Below are 26,437 nucleotides of genomic sequence, written 5' to 3'. Positions count from 1 at the left end.
TATGTTGGTGGCATATAGTATCGTATTTAGAATAGTTTTATTTTGTAAGGTGGAATTCTCGCTGAAGTTTCTAAATGATTTTGATCTATGTGTTTGGTAATTGTCTGTGTTTCTTTAATAATTACATACAATAAACTATTTAAACCCTTCCAGACTTGTAGTCTCAAGATTGTCTGAAATTTAGAAATCTGCTTCACCCAATGATATTCATTGGTAGGTATAAGAGAAGGCCTTGAGTTCTAGTAGTTCATGGAATAGGAATTATGCACAAGTAGCAGTGAGGTAGCCCTGTTTCCCAAGGGTTAAGTTCATGGGTTTCTAAAATTCGCGAGATATTACAAAAGTAGAATCTATTTTCTTAAATATTTCTCTTAAATAAAGGCTGAAGATACTTCGGATTACGATAAAGGACAATTTAACCTAGTTTTACTTTTAAGAATATATTGAAGAATTTTTACTGTAAGAAAGTTCGCTGTTCTTATTTTTATCAAACCGTTCTTGAATGTCTAAATCTCTTGAATAATGTGATCTATAGTGGGTAGTGCTGTCAATTCCTCTTACGTGGTGCACTGTAGGCATTATTTAAGGATCTTTACAACGTCCCTTCAAGGCCCCTAGCTGCCCTTGGCGTCTGGCCTAAATGCCATATTCTATGCAACTCTATTCTGAATAATATGAAACCTTTAGTGTCATTATCAGGAAAACATATTGTCTCTGAAGCCCTGAAATTTTTCCCACGAATCTCAATTAATATGACATACAACGTTCCGTTATGTTAGTAATCTCGTTATTAGGACTTTAGTTATATATTGGACATAAAGACGATTTCAAACTTGTTTTAGTCTTTAGTCACGTCTCTCTCTTTCTCTCTCTTTCTCTAAGTATATATATATCATATAATATATATATATATATATATGTGTGTGTGTGTGTGTGTGTGTGTGTGTGCTTGTGTGGTGTGTGTTTGTATATATTTATAGACGCACACACACATGCACATATATATACATTATGAATATCTATATATAATATTATATATTTTATATATATAATACGATATATATATATATATATATATTTATATATATATTTATCTATATAATATATATATATATATTATATAATATATATAGCTAGATAGATAAGATATTATACATATATATATAGTATATTAATATATATATATAGATAGATATATATATATATATATATAGGTCTATATTATATATATATATATATATAATATATATATATATATATATATATATATATGTGTGTGTGTGTGTGTGTGTGATTGTGTGTGTGTGTATGTGTGTGTGTGTTTAGTAAATATGCTTTTATGTGTTTATGTGTGTGTTCATAATTGATTGGTTCGACATTAAAAATATAATGATATAGAAGATTTAAGTAACAAATACCATCGATTAACATATGCAGAATGACGTCATTGCTTCGTGACTTGGCGGCATGCAGGAAAATGTGCCACCTGAAATCCTTAGGCATATAGCAAATTAATAATAGGCTGCCATGTTGGAACTATGCCATAAAATATTATTATTATTATTATTATTATTATTATTATTATTATTATTATATTATTATTATTATTATTTATTTCGGAAGGAGACCCTCTCGTAGACATGTTTTGTTAAAAATGACTGCTGCTTCAGCACTATTAATCTTATAAAGAGTCTTCTCTATCTTTCTGATGACGGCTTTCTCGTTGTTGCTTAGACTGGCGAGCAACGCACCAAAGGGCATGGTAAAATTCGGTTGAGTCATTTGATTTATTATTGCTTATACAATTCTCTCTCTCTCTCTCTCTCTCTCTCTCTCTCTCTCTCTCTCTCTAACGCGACGTTTCCTCCTGATCGACAGGACATTATCAAGCGATAACTGCTGAGGGACTGAATTCCAGTGTTGTTGTTGTTGTTGTTTAGTATTAAGCTGGCTTTATGCCAGCACGGGCTCTTGCTCATAGAGCAGCCCGTAGGTCATTGAATTTTTTTTTTGGATGTGAGGTGATTTTTAAGGATATGAGGTGAGCCTTTATTTATGATTCTATGGGTTATGCATGTGAGATGGTATGATTTGAAAAAGGAAAGGAAAAGGTGAACAGGCAAGGTTACAAACCCCTTTAAACCCTAAGGTACCCATTAGTAGAAGATAAAGATCGATAGTAGCGAGTCCTGGCGAGTCGGAGATAGCCAGTAATGAAATCGAAAAGTTTGTAGTCGTAGAGAAACGGAAAAAAAAGCACATTAATCTATGGAGTTCAAGTACCATATTTCACTTACGAGAATTTAGAATAAGAGCACCGATCGTTAGTAATAGAGATTCGGCGAGAGAAAAACGAAATATTATAAGTTCTAGAGAAAGCAAAATAAAAGTAAACAACAGCTTAAGCGGTAGTTAGAGTGACAGTTGAAATATTCGGTCGTTAGACGTTAGGCGGCCGAAAAACGGAGGGGAAAGGAGGATTGTTTAGTAAAAGAAAAAGCAGTTAATGCTACAAACAGCACTTTTCACGAAGGAGGTCATCTGGGAGACTGCTCTCTAGGTCCAACAGAACGTGGACGAGCTCAGAGAACAGTTGATGATCGTTCTATAGCTGAATAAATATATGCTGTTCAGGAGTCCTGAAACGAAATTCTGATTGGAGAAAATCATCTGGGAGGGAGATCTCAAAATTGAGGGCTTCTTGGAAGATCTGATCAAAAAGTCGTTCATTAAAGTAGCGATTATCGGCGAGAGCTCTATGTAAGAAGTCACTGAATTCATCAATGGTCATTAGGAGCTTTTGAATTCCTTGTTCTCCTACGAACCGGAATTCACTTCCAGAGGCGACTGATCTGAGTTTCGGTTTGCAGGTCTGGATTTCCATGTCTTGCTTAACTGGGAACTCCTCTGTTTGTGTTCCAGCTTCGGCATACAAAGTGGGAGCTTCTGTAATTGTCTCGACCTGCATATCTTCAACTGGTTGTTCTGGTTGTTCTGTCTGAGTTCCTGCTTCAATACGAGCAGGAGTCGACGTCGTCGGCGATGCGAAAGCTGGGGGAGTAACCTGAGGGTTGGGGGGTGGGGATTGAACTGAGGGGTTGAGGGGATAACCTTAGGGGTCGGGGGGGTTGGAAGGGTTTGGGAATTGGAGGTTGTAGGGAAGGAAAGGATGAGGGGTTTGGGATATAGTGACGAGGTGGGGTTGGGTGCTGCAGGGGAAGGTTGAAGAGCTTGTGGTGGAGGTGGTTCGATTAGTTCTGGATCAATACGAGGTTCAAATGGTGGTCGTCTTGAGGGCGATGGTTGTCGTTCTCGAGGTCTTGCTGGCGGGTGGGGAAATGCCCTTCATCCTCCAGATTTTTTTCCAGTCTGACAGGGCACCCTTTGAAAACCCATGCATGATGAGACTGATGGCAATTTGGGCATCGGGCAACGGTGTGGCCTTTTGCTTTGAATTTGTTGAGGCAAACGTCGGTCTCATGCCTCTGGCTGCAGATTCCACAGACATGCTGGGCCGTGCACTCCATCATGTGATGCCCAAACCTCTGGCACTTGAAACCACCTGAGAGGTTCGGGGGATAAAGGCTCGGTCTTGTAGTTTCCGAGGATCCCAAGGCTGATGAAGTCTGGAATTTTGCCTCTAAACGTAGCTTCGACTTTTTGAGTTTATTCTTCAGTACCATCTCTGTTTTTCACTTTGCAACGTGAAGCAGTCAATATGCCTGGTACTTCGAGAATCCGTTCATTAGTGACATATTTAGGGACTTTGCAAATCATTGCTTTTGATGACTTCTCAGCAGGGTCCAAAAGGAGGCATAGAGGATCGTTCTTCAGGAGGTCTGCCGACTGTTGGTCCTTCGGGGTAATAATGAATTCCCCTTTCAGATTCGGTCGGGGCTTGAGTTATGCTTTAGGGTATTTTTTTCTCAAGTAGCTAGGACGGCCGCATACGATGTCTGGTGTTCTTGGGAAGTGCTTTGAATTTAGGGAGTGCCTGAGTCGTCATGGTAGGTGCTGGAGGCGTCAAAGGTTGAGGAAGGTCGATGACATTATTTAGGGCTTTTTTCCGTCGTTTCTCGGACTTTTCTGGAAGCCCTGATCGTCGAGGAGGGGCGGTTCCCCTTGCTGGGAGCCAGGAGAGGACGGCCCGCTTCTCTGCAGTACGGTCAGAGCACTTCTCCGGTAGGTCGAGTTTTATTGGTTCCCGGGAAGGTGACTCATACGGCGGGCTCGTTGACGAGTCTTCGCCAGGACCTTCTCAGGTAGGGGGTATCACCGGGAGCCTCTTGATTGGCTTCTACCTGCGTGACGTCACCCCTGGTATTATTCTCATGTCCGGCGTTCGTTCCATGCGCGCTGGTACTTTCGTTAGGGGAGGGGGTTGGTGTGGGTCCTCCTCACACCACGTCGGTATCAGGAACGCTTCTTGGGTGGTATTGAGGGGAGGCTTTTCCTCGAGGATGAGCAGCGCTTCTAGGAGACGCAGACGTCGTGGGTCAGGTGCTCTCCCGATGATCTTAATATTCCTGGCGATGTCGTCTCTCGTGATGTATAAGCAATAATAAATCAAATGACTCAACGAATTTTACCATGCCCTTTGGTGCGTTGCTCGCCAGTCTAAGCAACAACGAGAAAGCCGTCATCAGAAAGATAGAAGAGACTCTTTATAAGATTAATAGTGCTGAACAGCAGTCATTTTTAACAAAACATATTATTATTATTATTATTATTATTATTATTTATTTATTTTTTTTTTGCTCTATCACAGTCCTCCAATTCACTGGATGGTATTTATAGTGTAGGGTTCCGGGTTGCATCCTGCCTCCTTAGGAGTCCATCACTTTTCTACTATGTGCGCCGTTTCTAGGATCACATTCTTCTGCATGAGTCCTGGAACTACTTCAGCCTCTATTTTTTCTAGATTCCTTTTCAGGGATTTGAGATCGTGCCTAGTGCTACTATGATTATGGGTACAATTTCCATTTTTTTCCACTGGCATATCCCATATCTTTCTTATTTCTATCTTCAGATCTTGATACTTATCCATTTTTTCCCTTCTCTCTTATCTCTGGTGCCCCATAGTATTGCGAGATCAATGAGTGATACTTTCTTCTTGACTTTGTCAATCAACCGGGGGGGGGGGTTTCAAACGTTCTGGTTTATTTGCACGTATCACCACGTAGCTGTTCTGATACCATAGTCCCCAGAGGATCTTTGCCTGATTGTTTTCTATCACTGCCTTAGGTTGGTGCTCTTACCACCTATTACTGCAAGGTAGCTGATGTTTCTTGCACAGGCTCCAGTGGAGGGCTTTTGCCACTGAATCATGCCTCTTTTTGTACTGGTTCTGTGCAAGTTGCCGGACATTTGCTTGCTATGTGGTTTTTGGTTTTTCTTTCTTTTTTCATATTGCACTGCCTACATATGGGAGAGATGTTATTTCCATCTATCGTTCTTTGAACATATCTGGTTCTTATGGCCTGATCTTGTGCCGCTGTTATCATTCCTTCAGTTTCCTTCTTTAGCTCTCCCCTCTGTAGCCATTGCCACGTGTCATCGCTGGCTAGTTCTTTCGTAGGTCTCATGTATTGTCCGTGCATTGGTTTGTTGTGCCATTCCTCTGTTCTGTTTGTCATTCTCCTGTCTCTGTATATTTTTGTGTCTTCGTCTACTTTTATTAGTCCTTCTTCCCATGCACTCTTGAGCCACTCGTCTTCACTGGTTTTCATATAGTGTCCCAGTGCCCTGTTCTCGATGTTGACGCAGTCCTTTATACTAGTAGTCCTCTCCCTCCTTCCTTTCGTGTTATGTATAATCTGTCCGTATTTGCTCTTGGGTGTAGTGCTTTGTGTATTATCATATGTTTCCTGGTTTTCTGATCTATGTTGTGGAGTTCTACCTTCGTCCATTCGACTATTCCTGCGCTGTATCTGATTAGTGGCACTGCCCATGTGTTTATGGCTTTTATCATACTTCCGGCGTTGAGTTTTGACTTGAGCATTGCCTTGAGTCTCTGCATATATTCTTTCCTGATCGTGTCCTTCATTTCTTGATATTTTATATCCCCTCCTTCCATTATTCCCAGGTATTTGCATCCTGTCTCATCTATGTGTTTGATGTTGCTTCCATCTGGTAGCTTTATCCCTTTAGTTCTCGTTACTTTGCCTTTTTGTATATTGACTAAGGCGCATTTTTCTATTCCAAACTCCATCCTGATGTCCCCAGATACAATCCTTACAATTTGGATTAGGGTATCTATTTCCTTGATGCTCTTACCATATAGCTTGATGTCGTCCATGAACATCAGATGATTGATTCTGTTGCCTCTTTTCTTGAGTTGGTACCCGGCATCCATCTTCTATAGTACTTTTGTCATGGGAATCATGTCTACTACGAAGAGCAGTGGGGACAGTGAGTCGCCCTGGAAGACCCCTCTGCTGATATTCACCTCTGGTAGTCTTATTCTAGAGCTTGTAAGTATTGTATTCCAGTTGTGCATTGTATTTTTGAGGAAGCTGATGGTGTTTTCCCCTGCCCCATATATTTTCAGGCATTCTATTAGCCATGTGTGTGGTATCATGTCGAACTTTATCAGGAAAGTATAGCAAATCTCCTATTGCATTGCATTGATTGCATAAGAGGCCCAACTTTTGATTGTAAGTTTTCTGTCGTTATAGCTAACATAAGTTTAGGAATATAGTTAATATAATTTTTGAAATAAAACCAGAGAAATTGTGCTGCATTCAGTCTTTATTAATTAATAACCTTTGTTTAGTAACTAAAAAAAATCCAAAAGAATCCAATTCACTGAAACCCAAACATTATAAATCATCATTTTATGACAGACTCCTAAATAGTAAATTTTATAATGTTGTGCTCATTTAGAATTAATTACAAGTTAAAAGCATAACATTTCAATACATTTAACAACCAGAAAATTTCCGAAATAATGTGCTCATCTAGAATAGATTCCAGAATGAATAGAATGTCAAACCACTTGACATAAGGATAAATTCTTAAGGTCTGATTGGATAAAATGGTCAGTTGTCAAAAATCTCTCTTTTGCAGTTTATTTTGCAACAGTAGTGACATCCGAATCACAGATCAAGATACACCTGCAGTGAGTTTTGGGGCAGTATGGAGGAACCCAATTGCAATTAGTATTGCACCATTCATCCATCCCTTCTACCGCACTATATGGATAAGCGGCAACGCAGTCAAGATAACAATCCCTGTCAAAAGAATAACACAATTAGGTAACCTTTACAACGAGTTGTTTTCCTTAGGCTTTGTTGGAAGTACTGAGATCAGTTCTTATTGATTAAGAATCGTCAAACCTTTGTTTATATAGTGATTGTTCTAAAGTCCACAGTAAGAAAATTCAGTGTATTTCGTTGTGTTATTACTTCATCTGAAAGTGACTTTTTATTTACCCGTCTTGCTTTGGGACATTCTCAAGGGCATTCTTCAAATGAAGCTTCAACTACGCGTCCCATGGGTCCAGCAAATGCCACAAACACCTGTCATATATGAGAAGTTAAACATTTGTGGGGTACGAGTGGCAAAATTTGCCCAGAATATTTTCAGGTGCCAATTATGCCCTGATGGGTATATGACAGAAAAGAATCTTTAGCATATACTTTGCATGCATAATTTTAAGACAGATACTCACAGCAACCAGGAAGAACTTAACGAAGATTCTCAACATCTTTCCACCTGAAGCAACTGAAGCAAATGGAACAGCTAGTTTAATAATAAACCAGAAAACAGAATAAAAATGAGTTCCAGTTATACGATCAAACTTTGATATATACATATATAATTAACACAGATACTCAAAATCTTTCCAAAGGTGAATGTATTTTTTTTACTATAATTTAACAGTATTCTCTGAAATTTAAAAGGCCATGGAATCACTATTTACACGCAAAAACAATGTTTTCATTGAGAAAAGTACCAATAAAATGTGTTCAGATGTGATACCTTAATGCTGCAAAAGTCGGAGAGCAGAAAAAAAGTAACTGAGTTGACACTGTTGAGTTCAATAAGTGCAGGAGACCTTATGTAGTATTGATGCCTAAAAGCGTTCCTATTTATACTGGACCGATGCAACTTCAAAGTGTGATTCATTCCTCAGTTCTCCAATAATCTTATTCTAATTACACTAACCCTTTTAATGGTCAGGTTATGATCAATTATATTGATAGGAAATCTTAAATATAGATTCATAAAAATCTAATTGCTTCTAAAAGTATTTCTTGGAATATGTTGGTGGCATTTAGGATCGTATTTCTATAATATAGTTTTATGAAAGGTGGGAATTCTCGCTGAAGTTTCTAAATGATTTTGATCTATGTGTTTTTGGTATTGTCTGTGTTTCTTTAATAATTACATACAATAAACTATTTAAACCCCTTCCAGACTTGTTAGTCTCGAGATTGTCTGAAATTTAGAAATCTGCTTCACCCAATGATATTCATTGGTAGGTATAAGAGAAGGTCTAGAGTGCTAGTAGTTCATGGAATAGGAATTATACACAAGTAGCCAGTGAGGTAGCCCTGTTTCCCAAGGGTTAAGTTCATGGGTTTCTAAAATTCGCGAGATATTACAAAAGTAGAATTTATTTTCTAAGTATTTCTCTTAAATAAAGGCTGAAGATACTTCGGATTACGATAAAGGACAATTTAACCTAGTTTTACTTCTTAGAATATATTGAATGAATTTTACTGTTATGAAAGTTCACTGTTCTTATTTTTATCAACCTTTCTTGAAAGTCTAAATCTCTGAATAAAGTTCCGTAGTGGGTTTTGCCGTTAATTCCCCTTACGTGGTGCACTGTAGGCATTATTTAAGGATCTTTACAACGTCCTTCGGGCCCTAGCTGCCCTTAGCGTCTGGCCTAAATGCTATATTCTATGCAACTCTATTCTGAATAATGTGAAACCTTTGGTGTTCATTATCAGGAAACATATTGTCTCTGAAGCCCTGAAATTTTCCACGAATATATAACTATGACATACAACGTTCCGTTATGTTTTTAGTTGAATCTCGTTATTACGACTTTACTTATATATTGGACATAAAGACGATTTTCAAACTTTAGTCATGTCTCTCTCTTTCTCTCTCTAAGTATCTATATATATATATATATATATATATATATCTATATATATATATATATATATGTGTGTGTGTGTGTGTGGTGGTGTGTGTGGGTGATGGTGTGTTGTGTTTGCGCGTGTGTGTGTGTGTTGTGTGTGTGTGGTGTGTTTGATATATTTATAGACTCACACACACATGCACATATATATACATTATGAATATATATATACATTTATATATATATATATATATATATATATATATATATATATATATCTATATATATATATATATATATATATATATATATATATATATATATATACTAAATATATATATATATATATATATATATATACATATATATATATATATATATAGGTATATATATATATACATATATAGGTATATATATATATTATATATTATATATATATAGATATATATATATATATATATATATATATATATGTGTGTGTATGTGTGTGTATTTAGTAAATATGCTTTATGTGTTTATGTGTGTGTTCATAAGTGATTGGGTTGACATTGAAATATATGATATAGAAGATTTAAGTAATAAATACCATCGATTTAACATATGCAGAATGAACGTCATTGCTTCTTGACTTGGCGGTCCATACAGGAAAATGTGCCACCTGAAATTCCTTAAGCATATGAAATTAAATAAAATAGGCTGCCATGTTTGGAACTATGCCCATAAAAATAATTATAATTATCATTATTATTATTATTATTATTATTATTATTATTATTATTATTATTATTATTATTGTTTTTTTTTTTTTTTTTTTTTTTTTTTTTTTTGCTCTATCACAGTCCTTCAATTCGACTGGATGGTATTTATAGTGTGGGGTTCGGTTGTATCCTGCCTCCTTAGGAGTCCATCACTTTTCTTACTATGTGCGCCGTTTCTAGGATCACACTCTCTGCATGGGTCCTGGAGCTGCTTCAGCCCTCTATTTTTTCTAGATTCCTTTTCAGGGATCTTGGGATCGTGCCTAGTGCTCCTATGATTATGGTACGATTTCCACTGGCATATCCCATATCCTTCTTATTTCTATCTTATCTCTTAGATCTTGATACTTATCCATTTTTTCCCTTTCTTTCTCTTCAACTCTGGTGCCCCATGGTATTGCGACATCAATGAGTGATACTTTCTTCTTGACTTTGTCAATCAACGTCACGTGTGGTCTATTTGCACGTATCACCCTATCTGTTCTGATACCATAGTCCCAGAGGATCTTTGCCTGATTGTTTTTTATCACTCCCTCAGGTTGGTGCTCGTACCACCTATTACTACAAGGTAGCTGATGTTTTTGCACAGGCTCCAGTGGAGGGCTTTTGCCACTGAATCATGCCTCTTTTTGTACTGGTTCTGTGCAAGTGCCGGGCATTTGCTTGCTATTGGTTTATGGTTTTCATTTTTCGTATTGCACTTCCTACATATGGAAGAAGATGTTATTTCCGTCTATCGTTCTTTGAACATATCTGGTTCTTAGGGCTGATATTGTGCCGCTGGTTATCATTCCTTCAGTTTCCTTCTTTAGCTCTTCTCTGTAGCCATTTCCACGTGTTATCGCTGGCTAGTTCTTTAGTAGGTCTCATGTATTGTCCGTGCATTGGTTTGTTGTGCCAGTCCTCTGTTCTGTCTGTCCTTCTCCTGTCTCTGTATATTTTGGGTCTTCGTCTACTTTCATTAGTCCTTCTTCCCATGCACTCTTGAGCCACTCGTCTTCACTGGTTTTCAGATGTTGTCCTAGTGCCCTGTTCTCGATGTTGACGCAGTCCTCTATACTTAGTAGTCCTCTCCCTCCTTCCTTTCGTGTTATGTATAGTCTGTCCGTATTTGCTCTTGGGTGTAGTGCTTTGTGTATTATCATATGTTTCCTGGTTTTCTGATCTATGTTGTGGAGTTCTACCTTCGTCCATTCGACTATTCCTGCTCTGTATCTGATTAGTGGTACTGCCCATGTGTTTATGGCTTTTATCATATTTCCGGCGTTGAGTTTTGACTTGAGCATTGCCTTGAGTCTCTGCATATATTCTTTACTGATCGTGTCCTTCATTTCTTGATGATTTTTTATCCCCCTCCTTCCATTATCCCAGGATTTGCATCCTGTCTCATCTATGTGTTTGATGTTGCTCCCATTAGGTAGCATTATCCCTTTAGTTCTCGTTCTTACTTTGCCTTTTTGTATATTGGACTAAGGCGCATTTTTCTATTCCAAACTCCATCCTGAATGTCCCCAGATACAATCCTTACAGTCGGATTAGGGTATCTATTTCCTTGATGCTCTTACCATACAGCTTGATGTCGTCCATGAACATCAGATGGTTGATTCTGTTGCCTCTTTTCTTGAGTTGGTACCCGGCATCCATCTTCTGTAGTACTTTTGTCATGGGAATCATGTCTACTACGAAGAGCAGTGGGGACAGTGAGTCCCCCTGGAAGATCCCTCTCCTGATATTCACCTCTGCTAGTCTTATTCCAGAGCTTGTAAGTATTGTATTCCAGTTGTGCATTGTATTTTTGAGGAAGCTGATGGTGTTTTCCTCTGCCCCATATATTTTCAGGCATTCTATTAGCCATGTGTGTGGTATCATGTCGAAGGTTTTCTTATAGTCTATCCATGCCACTCTTAGGTTGGTTTTCCTTCTCTTACTGTTCTTCATTACCATTTCGTCTATCAGGAGCTGGTTTTCTTTGCCCCTACACTTCCTTCTGCAGCCTTTCTGTTGGTGGGGGATGGTGTTTGTCTCCTCTAGGTAATTGTATAGCCTTTCACTGATGATACCTGTTAGTAACTTCCACAATATTGGTAGGGAGGTGATAGGCCTGTAGTTATTGGCTATATTTCCCTTACTCTTGTCTTTTTGTACTAAGGATGTTCTTCCTGTGGTCATCCATTTGGGTGCATTGTGATTTGAGATACAATGCTGGAGTTGTTCTGCTATTCGTGGATGTAGGGACTTGAAGTTTTTGAGCCAGTATCCATGGACTTCATCGGACCTGGGGCTTTCCAGTTTGCATTTCTTAGTTGAGTGTCTGACTGTGTCTGTCGTGATGTCAGTGAATCTTTGTTTTATTCTCCCTGTTTCCTCTTCCATTGACTTCATGGAGCCATGTTGCATGTTTGTTGTGTGATACCGGATTGCTTCATATGTTTTCCCAGAGTCTCTTACTTGGTTCGGCTTCAGGAATTTCTTGTGGTTTTTCTTCCCTCTTAGTTGGCTGTATAGTCTTTTCTGGTGGTTCCGAATAGTTTGTTAATTATTATTATTATTATTATTATTATCTTATATTATTATTATTATTATTATTATTATTATTATTAAGAAAGTCTGCGGTGGCGGTATTTATAGCAGCTCGGACTTAGAGTTGGATTCGCATTGGTCAGGCCTGTTCTTGGGCAAAGCCGTGGGTCTCGCCTCGGGGATTCTGAAGTTGTAATTGCACATCCTCAGGGAGTTTAGCTCAACTGAAGATATAAATCATTAATGGAATCTTCAATGGAAAATGTCTTCTTTAGGACTTTTACTGTTTGACTATACTTACACTACAGCGCTTAACACATTGAGTGGTAAAAAGGACTATAACAGCTGCTTTGGAAAAAGAAATTCTAGTTATTTTTGGTATGGTATTAGGTTCAAAAGCAATGACAGAACCTCTATCGGGTAAGTAAAGAAACAATACCTCACCAATTGGTTGATTTTGTTTATTTTAGGCTCCGATTGGTGTACGTATTAAATGGGTAATAAATATTCAGTGTTATACATATTCAGTGTTGTGAAAATGATCGAGGAATAAAGCTCATGTCACATACACTGAGGGTATTTGAAAGAATTATGGATGAAAGATTACGGTAAATAGGATTCATGAAGGGGCTCAGTACTGTGGATGGTATTTTCGCTCTGAGACAAATTATGGAAAAGTACAGAGAGAAACAAAAGGTCTTGCATATGGCCTTCACAGACCTTGAGACGGCATATGACAGAGTACCACGTCAGGAAATATGGAGATGTCTCAGGGAGAGAGGAGTGATAGAGAAGTGTGTCAGGATGATCAGGGAGATGTATAGAAATGTAAAAGACCAGCGTCAGATCTACAGTTGGAAGAACAGAAAATTTCCAAGTTGCAGTCGTGCTACATCAGGGATCCGCTCTGAGCCCACCTCTGTTTAACATCGTCTTGGATGTGTTAACAGGGGATGTCAGGGAGGAGCCACCATTGTGTCTGCGCTATGCAGATGACATAGTCTTGGTAGCCGAGAACAGGGAAGAACTGGAGGGGAAGCTTGAAAGATGGAGATATGCTTTGGAGAGTAGAGGTTTAAGGATAAGCAGGAAAAAGACAGAATATATGACAACCGAATTGGATGGCGACCAGCAAACAACAATCAAATTAGGCGGAGGAAACAACAAAAGGGTCCATAAATTTAAGTACCTTGGCTCAGTGATTGACTATGAGTGGAACATGGAAGAGGAAATTAACAACCGGATTCAGTGTAGTTGTAACAACTGGAGGAAGGTGTCTGGTGTCATATGTGATAGGAAAGTCCCTATAAGATTAAAGGGAGGAGTGCACAAGGCAGTGGTCAGACCAGCAATGACATATGGATTGGAAGCAGCACCACTAAAGAAAACAGAGGGCAGAAAGTTGGACGTAACCTAGATGAGGATTCTTAGGTGGATGAGTCAAGTAACCAAAAGGGACAGGGTTAGAAATGGACATATTAGGGGTACATTAAAGGTCACTGAAGCATCAAAGAAAGTGCAAGAGGAAGGTTAAGATGGTATGGCCACCTGATGAGAAGAGAAGAGCAACACATGGCAAGAGAAGTGATGGACATGGAGGTGGATGGAACACGAAAGAGAGGAAGACCTACGACCAGGTGGAGAGATTGCATTAGAGATGATGTGAGGGAGAAGGGAGTAAGGGAGGAAATGACACAGGACAGAGGTAGATGAAAGAGACTCATTAAAACGGTTTACCCCGAAATAGGGAAAAAGCTGGGAAGAAGAAGAAGAAGAAGAAGAAGAAGAAGAAGAAGAAGAAGAAGAAGAAGAAGAAGAAGAAGAAGAGGAATGTTATACATATAATTTGATCTTTTTTATAGTAATTCTTGAACAAATGTCCTATTTAAACTTATACGTTACATAGAAATGAAAGAAATTCACTTGTAATTACTGAAAATATAGTATTTTGTGATGATGGTCTCTCCTTACAGACTGATATTTGGTTCTGGTTGACAAACCACCTTCTCCTTTATCTTACGTTCACTAAAAAGGGCGTTCGTTGCATGTTGGAATATCTGCAGGAGAAGGATTTAACCAGAAGTTACTACTTGTAAATAAGACTAACGGTTCAATATGACTTATATTGAGCTGGAAATATAACATTATTGTATATATTAATGTTGGGATATAATGATATTTCATTAAGGAGCTTTATCTGTGGTTTCTGTACTTGTATCACTACTAGAACACCTAAAGGAAGAGAGAGATTTGAGTTACATTTCTATGTATGATGCTGGTGATGAACATAGAACGTTTATTAATTGCGGATTAAGTAACCTGTTTAATGCTGCAATTGCAATCGTTACTCAAGCGTTACCACCTGAGAGAGAGAGAGAGAGAGAGAGAGAGAGAGAGGAGAGAGAGAGAGAGACGAGAGAGAGAGTGAGGAGAGAGAGAGAGAGAGAAGAGATGCGACTTTAATCCCAGAAATTACGGCTTATATGGGGGTTTTAGAATGAGATAACACCTGGCACATAATTGATACTTGTTCTGTGATTTATAGTTCGCATAATTTGTCACAAGAGTGTGATGTGAATATCGAATTCCTTCCATTTCCTCCGAATTCCGATTTCTGCTTTGGGTCCTTGGTATCCTCAGAAGTGAAGCCTCATTTTATGCCTTTATCTTTTGCTTTACTTATAGGCAAGAGTATAATCTCCCATCAAAGTTTGCCACTTAGTTTTACAGCCTGTTTTCGCTTACTCGGGGAGTATACCTAAAAGCTGCTTTGTTGTTGATGTTGTTGTTGTTGCTCTAATTGGAGTGTAGGTAGGTCATAAAAAGGTCCTTCACATTAAATAAAAGGTACAGGAATTTTATTTATCAGAATGGAAATGTAAAACTGAATAATGTGCATGTAAAAGAGTACAGAAAAATTATTTCTAATAAAATATGAATGTATTGTTCTTTCCCTTGGTTAAAAAAGAACGGGCCAGCTGTCCGTAGATTTTAGCATATTTTAATTTATATACTGAATTTAGAGACTATATTTCTGTTCAATTATTTTTCATTTCCACTTATAACTGAGAATATATGAACGTATTTAATTTGTGTAAATTTTACTTGACACTTGTTGTTAGTATGAGTAATAATGATTATCAGTAATCATTACGAAGACCACTCCACGTTTAGAAACATACTATTTATAATTTATGAGTCAAGGGAAAATAGTGCACCCATACCGAGGAAACTGGAAATCGGACCACTCCTTGTTTGTATTAATTCCTCTCTTGGTGTGAAAGCAATTTCAACTCTGATAATCAAATGATTCCCTCTATTACCATCCATAGTGTGGAAACAGTTTCTCACTGGAAGGCTGAGTGTTTTCCTGAGTTACTGCTTTGTGCTCATGCCTTAGCTTTGCCCTGATTTTCTTTGCTTACTGTAAATTAATTTAGGTTAGTGATCAAGGGTGAATATTTCTTCCATTGAGTAGTTCCATTTCCTGTAAGTTACAAAATAATTTTATGTTGAGGGATATATAATTCCTCAGCTATAATTGCTGGGATGATCACAATGCTTTGGAAGGGTGCAAGAGAGCACACATTTTTCTTCCACTGAACATAGGAAGGGAATCTTTTCCTAATCTTATTATGTTAAAAAATGTTAGTGTGTGAAATGACTTATCCACTCTAACCCGGAAAATGGAATTGATTCCACATTCCAGTTTTGACATTTCCACCTGAATTCCTTTAGAGATAGACAAGGTAATAAAATCTCATAATATTCAGAATTCCCTTAGATTGCTTACAGTATCTGCCAGTTAAAGGACATTTTTTTACCAAATCTTTAGAAAAATGAAGTCACAGCATCCTAATATTATGAAAATAATAAAGTTTGCAAAGCACTGAGTGGTGAAAGATCTAAAGCGACATCCTCGGATCCAATCAGTTTTGGCTAAAAGCAGATCCTCTTTTCCATTTTGAACTTTATCAAGAAAGTATAGCAAATCTCCGATTGCATTACATTGTTTGCATAAGAGGCCCAAACATTTGATTGTAAGTTATCTGTCGTTATAGCTAACATAAGTTTAGGAATATAGTTAATATAATTTTTGAAATAAAACCAGAGAAATTGTGCTGCATTCAGTCTTTATTAATTAATAACCTTTGTTTAGTAACTAAAAAAAATCCAAAAGACTCCAATTCACTGAAAAAACAATGTGCATTATTTCCCAAACATTATAAATCTTTTATGACAGACTCCTAAATTAGTAAATTTTTTAATGTTGTGCTCATTTAGAATTAATTACAAGGTTAAAAGCATAACATTTCAATACATTTAACAACCAGAAAATTTCCGAAATAATGTGCTCATTTAGAATAGATTCCAGAATGAATAGAATGTCAAACCACTTGACATAAGGATAAATTCTTAAGGTCTGATTGGTTGAAATGGTCAGTTGTCAAAAATCTCTGATCCTTTTTGGAGTTTATTTTGCAACAGGAGTGACATCCTAATCACAGATCAAGATACACCTGCAGTGAGTTCTGGGGCAGTATGGAGGAACCCAATTGCAATTAGTATTGCACCATTCATCCATCCCTTGTACTGCACTATATGGATAAGCGGCAACGCAGTCAAGATAACAATCCCTGTCAAAAGAATAACACAATTAGGTCACCTTTACATACGAGTTGTTTTCCTTAGGCTTTGTTGGAAGTTCTGAGATCAGTTGTTATTGATTAAGAGACGTCAAACATTTGTTTATATGATGATTGTTCTAAAGTCTTACAGTAAGAAAATTCAGTGTATTTCGTTGTTTTATTACTTCATCTGAGAGTGACTTTTTATTTACCCGTCTTGCTTTGGGACATTCTCAAGGGCATTCTTCAAATGAGCTTCAACTACGCGTCCATGGGTCCAGCAAATGCACAACACCTGTCATATATGAGAAGTTAAACATTTGTGGGGTACGAGTGGCAAAAATTGCCCGGAATATTTTCAGGTGACAATTATGCCCTGATGGGTATATGACAGAAAAGAATCTTTAGCATATACTTTGCATACATAATTTTAAGACAGATATACTCACAGCAACCAGGAAGAACTTAACGAAGATTCTCAACATCTTTCCACCTGAAGCAACTGAAGCAAATGGAACAGCTTAGTTTAATAGTAAACCAGAAAACAGAATAAAAATGAGTTCCAGTAATACGAACAAACTTAGATATATATATATACTTAACACAGATACTCAAAATCTTTCCAAAGGTGAATGTATTTTTTTTTACTATAATTTAAGTGCTCTCTGAAGTTTAAAAGGCCATGGAATCACTATTTACACGCAAAAACAATATGTTTTCATTGAGAAAACTACTAATAAAATGTGTTCAGATGTGATACCTAAATGCTGCAAAAGTCAGAGAGCAGAAAAAGTAACTGAGTTGACACTGTTGTGTTCAAGTGCAGGAGACCGTATGTAGTATTTGCTGCCTAAAAGCGTCCTATTTATACTGGCCGATGCAACTTCAAAGTGTGATTCATTCCTCAGTTCTCATAATCTTATTCTAATTACATATCCCTTTTAATGTCAGGTTATGATCAATTATATTGATAGGAAATCTTAAATATAGATCCATTAAAATCTAATTGCTTCTAAAAATATTTCTTGGAATATGTTGGTGGCATATAGGATCGTATTTAGAATATAGTTTTATGAAAGGTGGGAATTCTCGCTGAAGTTTCTAAATGATTTTGATCTATGTGTTTGGTAATTGTCTGTGTTTCTTTTATAATTACATATAATAAACTATTTAAACCCCTTCCAGACTTGTTAGTCTCAAGATTGTCTGAAATTTAGAAATCTGATTCACCCAATGATATTCATTGGTAGGTATAAGAGAAGGCCTTAAGTTCTAGTAGTTCATGGAATAGGAATTATACACAAGTAGCCAGTGAGGTAGCCCTGTTTCCCAAGGGTTATGTTCATGGGTTTCTAAAATTCGCGAGATATTACAAAAGTAGAATTTATTTTTTTCGATATTTCTCTTAAATAAAGGCTGAAGATACTTCGGATTACGATAAAGGACAATTTAACCTAGTTTTACTTCTTAGAAGATATTGAATGAATTTTACTGTTAAAAAAGTTCACTGTTCTTATTGTTATCAACCTTTCTTGAATGTCTAAATCTCTGAATAATGTGATCCGTAGTGGGTTTTGCCGTCAATTCCCCTTACGTGGTGCACTGTAGGCATTATTTAAGGATCTTTACAACGTCCTTCGGGCCCTAGCTGCCCTTAGAGACTGGCCAAAATGCTATATTCTATGCATCTCTATTCTGAATAATGTGAAACCTTTAGTGTTCATTATCAGGAAACATATTGTCTCTCTAGCCCTAAAATTTTCCCACGATTCTCGACCTTTTACTCATATAACTAAGACATACAACGTTCTGTTATGTTTAGTGAATCTCGTTTTTAGGACTTTACTTATATATTGGACATAAAGACGATTTTCAAACTTTTAGTCATGTCTCTCTCTTTCTCTAAGTGTATATATATATATATATATATATATATATATATATATATATATATATATATATATTATATCTATCTATCTACTCTCTATATATATATATATATATATATATATTATATATATATATATATGTGTGTGTGTGTGTGTGTGTGTGCGTGTGTGCGGGTGTGTTTGTGGTGTGTGTACGTATCTATTTATAGACGCACACACACACGCACTATATATACATTATATATATATATAATTATAAATAATATATATATTAATATCTATATTATAGAGATAATATAATACAACTATATACCCCACAACATATTATATATATAGGTATATGATATATAGATTATATATATAATATAAGATAATCTATATAATAATATATATATACCAGATATAGGATATTAGATATCTCGATCTAATTATCTAGATCTATTTTATGTGGTGTGTATTAGTGTGTGTGTTTAGTAAATGGGCTTTTATGTGTTTATGTGTGTGTTCATAAGTGATTGGGTCGACATTAAAGAATAATGATATAGATGATTTAAGTAATAAATATCATCGATTCAACATATGTAGAATGACGTCATTCTCTCGTGACTTGGCGGCCATACAGGAAAATGTGCCACTTTAAATCCTTAAGCATATGCAAATTAATAATAGGCTTCCATGTTGGAACTGTGCCCATAAAATATAATAATAATAATAATAATAATAATAATAATAATAATAATAATAATAATAATAATAATAATAATAATTATTATTATTATTATTATTATTATTATTATTATTTTTATTATTATTATTATTATTATTATTTTTATTATTATTATTATTATTATTATTATTATTAAAAAAAGTCAGCGGTGGCGGTATTTATAGCTGCTCGGACATAGAGTTGGATTCGCATTGGTCAGGCCGGTTCTTGGGCGAAGTCATGAGTCCCGCCTCGAAGGTCTCGGGGATTCGGTCGTGCGAGCGCCACAGTAGTGTGCCTTGGGTGAACGTTAGGAATTCCGTCTGTGGCAGGACTTCTGACGGCTGCTCGGTGAGCAAGAGTCCGGGCTGACACAATTCAGCTCAATCAAAAACCACAACATAGTAGGAGTCCTATCATCCTGTGGGGGCTCCTTACTATCTGGAGTTGTCTGGGGGTCGTCCGCTGCTCTCCTGGCGGAGCCGGGAAGGAGAAACGATAAACGTCTCCTGGGTGATATTTATATTTGGTTTCTCCTATCCTATATGGAGGTCTTCTAGGAGGCGCTGACGTTGGGGATCCGTTGTCTGGTCTATTATTCCGATATTAGGGATAATATAATTTCTCTTTATTCGTTTGTTATGAGCAGTCCTGGAGTGGTTGAATATTGCTCCTTCTTGGGCGTGACATGAGATTTGTTTGGAGAAACGCAAGGAGGTCATATCTTTATATTCATTATTATTATTATTATTTTTTTTTTTTGCTCTATCACAGTCCTCCAATTCGACTGGGTGGTATTTATAGTGTGGGGTTCCGGGTTGCATCCTGCCTCCTTAGTAGTCCATCACTTTTCTTACTATGTGTGCCGTTTCTAGGATCACACTCTTCTGCATGAGTCCTGGAGCTACTTCAGCCTCTAGTTTTTCTAGATTCCTTTTCAGGGATCTTGGGATCGTGCCTAGTGCTCCTATGATTATGGGTACGATTTCCACTGGCATATTCCATATCCTTCTTATTTCTATTTTCAGATCTTGATACTTATCCATTTTTTCCCTCTCTTTCTCTTCAACTCTGGTGTCCCATGGTATTGCGACATCAATGAGTGATACTTTCTTCTTGACTTTGTCAATCAACGTCACGTCTGGTCTGTTTGCACGTATCACCCTATCCGTTCTGATACCATAGTCCCAGAGGATCTTTGCCTGATCGTTTTCTATCACTCCTTCAGGTTGGTGCTCGTACCACTTATTACTGCAAGGTAGCTGATGTTTCTTGCACAGGCTCCATTGGAGGGCTTTTGCCACTGAATCATGCCTCTTTTTGTACTGGTTTTGTGCAAGTGCCGGGCATTTCCTTTCCTATGGGTTTTATGGTTTCATTTTTCGTATTGCACTTGCTACATATGGGAGAGATGTTATTTCCGTCTATCGTTCTTTGAACATATCTGGTCTTCGTCTACTTTTATTAGTCCTTCTTCCCATGCACTCTTTAGCCACTCGTCTTCACTGGTTTTCAGATATTGCCACAGTGCTCTGTTTTCGATGTTGACGCAGTCCTCTATACTTAGTAGTCCTCTCCCTCCTTTTATTATTATTATTATTATTATTTTTTTTTTTTTTTTTTTTTGCTCTATCACAGTCCTCCAATTCGACTGGGTGGTATTTATAGTGTGGGGTTACGGGTTGCATCCTGCCTCCTTAGGAGTCCATCACTCTTCTTACTATGTGTGCCGTTTCTAGGATCACAACTCTTCTGCATGAGTCCTGGAGCTACTTCAGCCTCTAGTTTTTCTACATTCCTTTTCAGGGATCTGGGATCGTGCCTAGTGCTATGATTATGGGTACGATTTCCACTGGCATATTCCATATCCTTCTATTCTATTTTCAGATCTTGATACTTATCCATTTTTCCCTCTCTTTCTCTTCAACTCTGGTGTCCCATGGTATTGCGACATCAATGAATAATACTTTCTTCTTGACTTTGTCAATCAACGTCACGTCTGGTCTGTTTGCACGTATCACCCTATCCGTTCTGATACCATAGTCCCAGAGGATCTTTGCCTGATCGTTTTCTATCACTCCTTCAGGTTGGTGCTCGTACCACTTATTACTGCAAGGTAGCTGATGTTTCTTGCACAGGCTGCAGTGGTTTAGGGCTTTTGCTACTGAATCATGCCTCTTTTTGTACTGGTTCTGTGCAAGTGCCGGGCATTCACTTGCTATGTGGTTTATGGTTTCACTTTTCGTATTGCACTTCCTACATATGGGAGAGATGTTATTTCCGTCTATCGTACTTTGAACATATCTGGTTCTTAGGGCCTGATCTTGTGCCGCTGTTATCATTCCTTCAGTTTCCTTCTTTAGCTCTCCCCTCTGTAGCATTGCCAATTGTCATCGGCTGGCTAGTTCTTTAGTCTGTCTCATGTATTGTCCGTGCATTGGTTTGTTGTGCCAGTCCTCTGTTCTTTCTGTCTTTCTCCTGTCTGTATATTTTTGGGTCTTCGTCTGCTTTTATTAGTCCTTTCTTCCCATGCACTCTTTGTAGCCACTCGTCTTCACTGGTTTTCAGATATTGCCCCAGTGCTCTGTTTTCGATGTTGACGCAGTCCTCTATACTTAGTAGTCCTCTCCCTCCTTCCTTTCGTGTTATGTATAGTCTGTCCGTATTTGCTCTTGGGTGTAGCGCTTTGTGTATTGTCATATGTTTCCTGGTTTTCTGATCTATGCTGCGGAGTTCTGCCTTCGTCCATTCCACTATTCCTGCGCTGTATCTGATTACTGGCACTGCCCAGTGTTATGGCTTTTATCATATTTCCGGCGTTGAGTTTTGACTTGAGTATCGCCTTGAGTCTCTGCATATATTCTTTCCTGATCGTGTCCTTCATCTCTTGGTGTTTTATAGCTCCTCCCTCCATTATTCCCAGGTATTTGTATCCTGTCTCATCTATGTGTTTGATGTTGCCCTCCCATCTGGTTAGCTTTATCCCTTCAGTTCTCGTTACTTTGCCGTTTTTTTTTTTTTTTTTTTTTTTGTATGTGACTAAGGCGCATTTTTCTATCCAAACTCCATCCTGATGTCCCCAGATACAATCCTTACAGTCTGGATTAGGGTATCTATTTCCTTGATGCTCTTACCATACAGCTTGATGTCGTCCATGAACATCAGATGGTTGATTCTGTTGCCTCTTTTCTTGAGTTTGGTACCCGGCATCCATCTTCTGTAGTACTTTTGTCATGGAATCATGGCTACTACGAAGAGTAGTGGGGACAGTGAGTCGCCCTGGAAGATCCCTCTCCTGATATTAACCTCTGCTAGTCTTATTCCAGAGCTTGTAAGTATTGTATTCCAGTTGCGCATTGTATTTTTGAGGAAGCTGATGGTATTTTCCTCTGCCCCATATATGTTCAGGCATTCTATTAGCCATGTGTGTGGTATCATGTCGAAGGCTTTCTTATAGTCTATCCATGCCATGCTTAGGTTGGTTTTCCTTCTCCTACTGTTCTTCATTACCATTTTGTCTATCAGGAGCTGGTCTTTTGTGCCCCTACACTTCCTTCTGCAGCCTTTCTGTTGGTGGGGGATGGTGTTTGTCTCCTCTAGGTAGTTGTATAGCCTTTCACTGATGATACCTGTTAGTAACTTCCACATTATTGGTAGGCAGGTGATAGGCCTGTAGTTACTGGCTATATTTCCCTTACTCTTGTCTTTTTGTACTAAGGATGTTCTTCCTGTGGTCATCCATTTGGGTGCTTGGTGATTGAGATACAATGCTGGAGTTGTTCTGCTATTCGTGGGTGTAGGGCCTTGAAGTTTTTGAGCCAGTATCCATGGACTTCATCGGGACTTGGGGCTTTCCAGTTTGGCATTTTCTTTAGTTTGTGTCTGACTGTGTCTGTCGTGATGTCTGTGAATCTTTGTTTTATTCTCCCTGTTTCTTCTTCCTTGACTTCCTGGAGCCATGTTGCATGTTTGTTGTGTGATACCGGATTGCTCCATGTGTTTTCCCAGAGTCTCTTACTTGGTTCGGCTTCAGGAATTTCTGGGTGGTTGTCTTCCCCTCTTAGTTGGCTGTATAGTCTTTTCTGGTTGGCTCCGAATAGTTTGTTCTGTTGGTATCCCTTATTCCTGTTCATGTACCGTTGGATCTTATGTGCTTTGGCCTTAAGCCTCTTTGTTTTACATCTTCTATGTGTTTGTTTAGTCCCCTCTCTTGTACTTTGTATTTCTCGTGGAGTTCCTCCCTTGTTTCTTGCTTCTTAGCCTTTTTCTGCCATCTCTTTCAGTTACTGAAGTCAGATCTCATCACCATGATTTGCTTTTCCAGGCGCCTTTTCCAAGGAGGTTGCTGTTTTGGTTTCTGTTGGTTGGTTGTGCTGGTGGTGTTGGTGTTCGAATTCCCATCAGTTCTGCTACTAATCTTGCTCCTGCATATGTCAAGTTATTTGTTTCTGTGATACTGGTGGTCTGTATTATGCCCATTATTTCATTGACCTCACTTGTTTTCTCCCTTAATTTCTTGGTGTTGTAGGCTTTCATGGAGGGGATCTTTGTTCTCTCTGTATCTGGCTCCATCCATTGTCTAATCTTTTCTACCCATTCCGTCCTCTCTGTTACTTCGTCGGTGTTCCTTCGTGTGTCGTTGTTTGATACCTCATCCTCCCTGTCGTCTTCTGTGGCATCGTCTCTCAGTTCGTCTTCGTGTAATTCGTTGTCGTGTGACATTTCCCTTTCCAGTTCTTCTCTTTCTGTTGGGGAGAGCCAGTTCTTTTTCTTTATGTTCCTTACTTGGTCTGCCAGCCTCTGCTCTGTTTGGGGGGTGTTATTCCTCTCATTCCAGATGTTGACCAATCTTCTTCTATATCCTCTCTCCGTCGGGTTGCTTCTGATGTAGCATCTCCATATTTCCTTATTTTCTTCTCTTGTCCATTTCTTCCTTTTTGCCTCTGTAGCTCCAATCTCAGGCTGTTGATTATTGTCGTTGTGGTGATCAGTTGCTGGATGACGACCTCCAAGTACCTGACCGTCTTCCCCTTCAATTGGGTTGAATACCTGGTTGCCGGACGAAGCTCCTCTGTTGCCAGAGTTCCATTTACGTCGTTGTCGTTTAATCCTTCATTTCTTTCCATCATTGCTGAGTTTGCTATTTAACCCATAGCTGGACCCTACCCCCATCAGGGATAGGTACTCATTTACAGCTGAGTAGACTGAGGAAATTATGGTAAAGATCCTTTCCCAAGGAATCAACGCCGAGGAGAGCGGTCACCCATCCAACAACTGACCAGAGCCAATGTTGCTTAACTTTACTTATTATTATTATTATTATTATTATTATTATTATTATTATTATTATTATTATTATTATTATTATTCGTATGAGTCTTTTAATGGAGAGACAACTACAGTTATGTATGGCAACATAAATATAAAAATAAATCTCTACAGATTTATATTTAAATTTATGTACCCATACATACCTGTAGTTTCCTTTTCTACTACTACTACTACTACTACTACTGCTCTGCTACTATTATTATTATTATTATTATTATTATTATTATTATTATTATTATTATTATTATTATTATTATTATTATTATTATCAAAAGTAATGATTCAATCAACTTTTTTTTTCGAAAGTGGTCCGTGAATCTGTGATTCTACAAAGAGCACCTCGACCTTTCACACTGACCTTTGCCCCTCTATCAAGAAGCCAACAATGAATGAAAAACAGGTGTCAGAAAGCACCCTTGCGGTACAGTTGTTATCGTTTGTATCAAGGACAAAGAAGGGAAACATTCAAGGAAGAGACAGAGAGAGAATTTGGTCGACCAACCATTTTGTGATAATCTCGCTTTTTTAAGTAAAGGTTTTTTTTTTCTTAATTGCGTCATGTTGCATTTGTAATGTGGTTTATATATCTTAAATATATGCATGTAAGTCTATATATAATATGATAATTAGGTAGAAATATCAATATATAATTGTGTATATATTTAATTTTATTTATGTATATATATATATATATATATATATATATATATTATATATATATATATATATAAATATATGTGTGTGTGTGTGTATATATAGATATATATTTATACATATCGTTTTTTTTTTTAGCCAACAATTGCCTTCTAAAATATCTTATTTGCCTCGAATAATTTTTCTCTCCAATCCCTTATTCATTGCATATGTTTATCCATTTAAGATATTAACATTGGGTATTTCCCTAGAGGATTATTATTAAACCGCTATATATTTATTACAGCTAAATTTATAGAGCCTATCTATTGAGGAATAGTGGTCGTCTTCTTGTTTAAGATAATTCTCAGATCATTAATCATCGGTATTTATCTCCAAATACGTAAGGGATTTGGACTCAGTTTAGTGATTGATTTTAAAATATAGAAATAAATCTGATAAGGTTTTTTTGCACAATGAAAATTAGAAAATATTTTACACTCGAGTACAAAAAATGAAGTTTTCACACCACGTTTGTTCTTCCTCGAATTGAAACGTAATTGAAATCGACATTAGTAAAGAAATCTCTCAAAAATCAGAGAAAATGATTATAGCATTAATTATTCTGATGTTATCTCTCAAATATAGGCAAACATCTGCCGTTCATATCCAGATTGTTGCAGTTAAGCTGATACGTAGATAAGCATAGCGTACATTCATTAAGATCGGTGAGTATCAATAGAGCTCTGAATGTCGAATCCAAACAAAGACCAGGTCAACATCTCTCTCTCTCTCTCCTCTCTCTCTCTCTCTCTCTCTCTCTCTCTCTCTCTCTCTCGTACTTTTGCTGGTATATTTCAAGTATCAGATAT

The 26,437-nt window shown here is 37.5% G+C and overlaps 1 long non-coding RNA gene across 1 annotated transcript; it reads right to left on the bottom strand.

Moving 5' to 3' along the window:
• Nucleotides 1-16,494: 16,494 nt before the first annotated feature.
• Nucleotides 16,495-17,868, bottom strand: LOC135217369 (uncharacterized). Its single transcript, XR_010315113.1, has 4 exons — nt 17,767-17,868; nt 17,456-17,508; nt 17,219-17,301; nt 16,495-17,015 (listed from the first exon to the last, which is right to left on the bottom strand). It is a non-coding gene; the product is annotated as an uncharacterized LOC135217369 (long non-coding RNA).
• Between the last annotated feature and the right edge of the window lie 8,569 nt (nt 17,869-26,437).

This window comes from Macrobrachium nipponense, chromosome 7 (assembly GCF_015104395.2).
Source record: "Macrobrachium nipponense isolate FS-2020 chromosome 7, ASM1510439v2, whole genome shotgun sequence".
Taxonomy (NCBI): domain Eukaryota; kingdom Metazoa; phylum Arthropoda; class Malacostraca; order Decapoda; family Palaemonidae; genus Macrobrachium; species Macrobrachium nipponense.
The sequence above is the reverse complement of the archived record's forward strand: the minus strand, read 5'-3'. Positions and strand labels throughout refer to the sequence as shown.